The sequence below is a fragment of the Carassius auratus genome, chromosome 1 (genome assembly GCF_003368295.1).
Source record: "Carassius auratus strain Wakin chromosome 1, ASM336829v1, whole genome shotgun sequence".
Lineage (NCBI taxonomy): Eukaryota > Metazoa > Chordata > Actinopteri > Cypriniformes > Cyprinidae > Carassius > Carassius auratus.
In genome coordinates, this window is record NC_039243.1 from 24420460 (window position 1) to 24426292 (window position 5833).

Below are 5833 nucleotides of genomic sequence, written 5' to 3' on the forward strand. Positions count from 1 at the left end.
CTCCCAATAGTTTGTGCAATAAAGCAGACAAGGCACTGGGCCAGTATTGATCTAGAACTGTTTGTTTGCTGGTTAAACTTTTCTTTGAATTAGATCTGTGTAGATTATATTTTAAAAGATTCCAAATGGTTGTTTGTAAAATATTTAAGAGAACTGCTGTTTCATTCCTTTTAAAATAAATAAATTACGTTTTTTATTTTGATTAAGTATAATCAGAAAACAAATGCTGTCATTTCATCTCAGCTTGAGGAGAACACTCCTTGCCGGTCATTATCAATACAATTACAAAACACATCACAAAGGCTAGAACGCAGCCGTAAATTAAATCTTAACACTAGGTGGCAGACAAGGATATATATATTTTTTAATTATTTATTTTTTATTTATTTAAATATTTTACAAAAGGGCTCCAGATGATCATTTAGACTCGTGTCCATTAGATGGCGAAAATGTTGTTTGTCAACGTCCATTAAAATGCCAAAAGAAGTAATAAAACCAAAACATCCGACCAGTGGTAAGCGCTTCCGGGTTCTGACGAGAGATGTTTGAGGAAGATGTCAGGGCACGATCACCTGTCTCCTTGTCTGTGCGATTTAATTAGGTAAACATTTTTAATTATTTATTCATTGTGTAACGTTAGAGTTTAAAGCCAATGCCTGAACTGAGAAAACCACTGAAATCTTGCTGAACCCTTGCTGCCACAGGAAGAACGTTTTATTAAATTACTTGCTCAGTTTATTTTTTTGTTTTGAATGAATGAAAGAATAAATTTATTTGAAAAAAAAAATGTATATAATATAAATCTGAATATATATATATCTATATATATATCTAAAGCGCTGTATTATTTTTATACTTTAGATATACCCAAATTAAACCGGAGCCAATATAAGTTCTGTTCATATTAAGGAGAGTATGCATTTTGATAGGACACACTGTATGTAAACTGATATTAATCATCAAGGTGTATTATGGTATGTGTTTTTTTTTTTTTTGCCTTCCGTAGGTTACTGTGGTCCCTGCTGTTTCCATGCTTCTATCTGAGTCTAGTCCTGACAGCCATCCTCTTCCTCTTCATCATGGGAGTGAGAGCCTGGCTGCAGATGAAGAGGACGAGGAGGAGAGCTCAGGACAGCCGGCCCGCCGTGGCCTTCTTCCACCCGTACTGTAATGCAGGAGGAGGAGGAGAGGGAGTGCTGTGGTGCGCTTTACGTGCTCTTCAAAACAGGTCAGATATTTCAGCTCTTAAGCGTGTGCTGTTTAATAAGCCAGACATCTATGGGTCATTGTCAAATAGGGAGTGAAAGCCTGCAAAAGTATAAATATTACACATAATAACATTAATACTAATCCACAATTTAAATAATTTCATACTATATGAAAATTGTTATGTGTATGTTTCCTAAGCTTGTAGACTATTTTCAGGTTAATGATTGTAGTCCCAGAAAATGTCTTACAGAATATTTACACAATTATAATTTATTTCATATATATGTAATAAATAACAAAGACTGGCAAGTAATAAGTAGTCAGAAGACTTATGGTAAAATCTATTGTAAAATAATCATGCCTAACTACAATGTTATCAGCATGACTTGAACCTTTTAATTTGGCTGCTGGTGGAAAACTATACCATGACTTTCAATAGATATTAACAATGTCCTCCACTTACATGCAACTGAATATTATAAGTAAAATATATAATTAATATATAATAATGTATAAAATATTTACATCACATATTATTTATAAAATATGTAATTTTCCATGACATGGTAATTTACACATTTTACAGTATATTTAAAGAAATTATCTGGACAGACTACCTTTTAACACTATTCCTTTAGGATCCTTGTTAATATTTAACTTCATGTAACACCAAAAAGTATTAAGACAAAATCCCTAGAATACATCATGTGGGTTAAGACTATGCAGTTGAATCACTAGGCATTCTTAATTTAAAAGCTATATTCTTATCATTTGAATTAGCCTAGGACAGCGAAGTGAGCATTGCATGTCACTGACCCTTATATAAATGTATTAAGTTTGACTAAAGCTATCTTGAATGCTTAAATCAGCAGGGCTGGGCTTCAGTATGCACTTAACCAAAGAATTACCATGAGAAAAATTCTTATAATTTATGGATTCATTCACACTTTTAATCCCATATGCTTTCACAGGTACCAAGATGTTTCCTTGGTGGTTTACACAGGTGATCAAGGCGTGACAGCAGAAGAGATTTTAGATGGAGCGCGGCGGCGCTTCAACATCAGACTCCCCCGAGCCGTTAAGTTTGTGTTCCTGAAGCATCGTCTCCTAGTGGAGGCAAAACTTTACCCACACTTCACCCTTCTGGGGCAGCACGTGGGCTCCATCTTCCTGGGGTGGGAGGCCTTGACTGAGTTTGTTCCAGACCTCTACATTGACTCGATGGTCTATGCCTTCACTCTGCCTGTGTTCTGTTATCTGGGTGGTCGTCATGTGGGAAGCTATGTGCAACCCAACCATCAGCACTGATATGCTCTCAGTGGTTCGAGAAAGAAACCCAAGGTTAGTCAAGAAAGTCACATTATTGTTATTGAATTAAAACGTGAATGTGTGATTCCACTGTTTAATGTTTAATGACTTAAAACCTTAGTTTCGTAGCTGATGTAGAGGTTAGAAGAACTCCATAATGACTTCAAAACTCATGTAGGCTACTGATAATATTTTTTGGAATTTTTAATGTCCATGATGAATTAATGCAGTAAACCAACTTACAATAGGGCCTGAGAATAATATATATTTTTTAATTAGACAAAATAAAACATTTAAAATAAAGATTTTTAATATTTTAATTGAACCCTTTCATCATTTTTTTTTAACCCATTTAAAGAACCTAGATATATAAGGAAGCCTAATCTTAAAGTGTAATATCTGGATTTGGAAAAGTCATGCAAATGAATATAATTAATTTCCATAGCCATTTTATTTATTATTATTATTATTTTTTTATTATACAATGTAGTAATATTGCCAAACTCTAAAATATTTTATCAGATAAACATTATGCATGAAAAAATATTCCTTAGCTAGTACATTATAACTGGAAATTTAGTACTGCCTTTTTCCGTTTATTATCCTTTTTCACTCAAATAATATGTCACCCTTAATGTCTCTGACAAGCATTTCTTTGTCTTATAAATGCATCTTTTCTGTGTATGATGCATTAATTGTTTCATGTGCATAATTGTATTTACATACACCACAGTTCAAAAATGTTGGGTCAGTTTTTTTTCTTATGAATGAATGCATACTTTTCTTCTTCAATGATTCAATAAATTGTTAAAAAGCAAAAGTAAAGACATTTAAAATGTTTACAAAAGTTTTTTGTATTATTAAATAAATGTGCTTTTGAACTTTATATTCATCAAATACTAAGATTTCAGTTTCCACTAAAAGCATTGTGGAACATTTTCAATATTGATAATAATAAGGTTTTTTTTTTTTTTTTTTTTTTTGAGAAGCAAGCATATTAGAATGATTTCTGAAGGATCATGTGACACTGAAGACTTGAGTAATGATGCTGAAAATTCAGCTTGGCATCACAGGAATAAATGACATTTTAAAATATATTCACATAGAAAACAATACTTTTACACTATATTTTATAATATTACTGTTTTACTGTATTATTGATCTTCTTACAAAAACAAAATGTCTAACTGACCCCAAGCTTTTGCACAGTGGTGTATATATATTTAGCCTATAGAAATCTGATCTATATCTTTATTCTAGGTTCAATAATGCAGACTACATCTCCAGTAACCCTGTACTGAGTGCCATCAAAGTGATTTACTACTGTGTCTTTGCGCTGCTGTACGGCCTGGCTGGCTGCTGTAGTGACGTAGTCATGGTAAATTCTACCTGGACTTTAGGTCACATTCTGACACTGTGGCGCGCCCCTAACCGCACCAGTGTGGTCTTTCCACCATGTGACGTCCAGGCCTTCTTGGATGTCCCTATTAGGGATGAAGATGAAGAGAAAGAGAGAAAGAAGTGTCACTCTGTGGTCTCTGTGGGTCAGTTCCTACCTGAAAAAGACCACCAACTGCGGATGTCGGAACCAGGAAGATGAAGAGAGGGTACCGATGCTGCGGGGATTGTGTCTGGATCTGGATTTGGCAGATCGGGTGGAGTGAACAATGTGGAATGAACATTTCGGTATCGGTAAGAAATATCATGCTCTAAGCAAAACTGTACGGATGTACATAAAAAAAAAAGAACGAAAAGATGGTGGATGGTTTATGGACCAGTAATAAAATGATTAAATATTAAACAATAAAAAAAAATCTAACTAAGTTATTTTTCAAATGTAATTAAAACAGTATTATATTAAAATATTAAGTTTAATATTTAATAAAAAATTTATGTATTTTATATATATATATATATATATATATATATATATATATATATATATATATATATATATATAAAAAATTGGATACTATTTTTCTCTATAGTGCTTATTTTCCAGTGTAATTTTAGTATGATTGATACACATTTAATTTTTTGTTAATATTTTGAATTAGATTTTATTTTATATTTTCTGTTAATATCCTTAATTTTAGTTTTTTATATTGTTGTTTTTGTCATTCTTATATATATTTCTTTAAATGTCTATATAGTTTTTTATATATATATATATATATATATATATATATATATATATATATATATATATATATATGTTTTTGTTTATCAGTTTAAGTTACTTGCTCAACTGAAAAAAACTTTTTTTTCTGATTTTATTTTTTATTTTATTTGCATGAGTGTTCCACTGAGAAGGCTCATCTTCTCCCACATCTCCACAGGTGTAGTGGAGTGTATGGCTGCAGGAACTATCATTCTGGCTCACAAATCCGGTGGTCCGAAGTTGGATATTGTAGTTCCCTATGATGGTGGTCCAACTGGCTTCCTGGCAGGCGATGAAGACAGTTATGCAGAAGCCATGGAACAAATCCTTTCTATGACTCCTGCAGCTCAGTTAGAGATCCGACGCCGGGCGCGTCTGTCTGTCACATGCTTCTTAGACCTGGAGTTTGAAGGCTCGTTTCTTGCAGCTGTGGAGCCTCTAATGTCAACACTAAGACTGTGAGTGATCCAGGAGGGGGTCATGGTACTCTGGTACATGGTCACTCAATATAGTGAATCAGCCTGATGTAGTTCAGTCTAGTTCATACAAGCGTGTGCTGGCCCCATAATGCTGACTCCGAATCATTCCTTGTCTAGAGCAGAAGTGAGCTCTACCTGTTTTGTGAAAATTTGCTCTTTAAGTAAAATCACTAAGGTAAGGGATGCCTCATGGGAATGCCAGTTCTGTTGAGATGCCACCTTTTGCTTTAATTCAATGAGACTGGATGACAGATTACTGCAAATAAAAACAGAAACCAGTAGTTTTTGTTTAATTTAAAAGCAAACGTGCAGTTTTGCCTTCATACATATTATATGTACATTATATGAGATAGTGTGTAATTATAATAGGCTTTTTTGTTTTTGTTTTATTGTAACAGGTTTCAGAGATTTACACTACAAGACTGAACTGTATGAAAAAAGTGACATGTTTCAAAGATTATACCAGTGCTTTATAAATATATATATATATATATTTATTTATAAAGCACTGGTATAATCTTATTATATAATATACTAAAAAGCTGTCCCAGGAGCATAGATTCTGGGAAAGGAAACCAGTGTTTGTAGATAGGAATAGTGAGAGAGAGGCCAAATTAAACATCTGGGAAAAGAGGAGGGACTGAGAGGGTTGAGAGTATTTGAAGAGCTAGTAACA

At 33.3% G+C, this 5833-nt stretch overlaps 1 pseudogene; it reads left to right on the plus strand.

Annotated features, from left to right (window-relative positions):
• Nucleotides 1–511: 511 nt before the first annotated feature.
• LOC113056199 (GDP-Man:Man(3)GlcNAc(2)-PP-Dol alpha-1,2-mannosyltransferase-like) lies at nt 512–5521 on the plus strand (annotated as a pseudogene).
• The last annotated feature ends 312 nt before the right edge of the window (nt 5522–5833 follow it).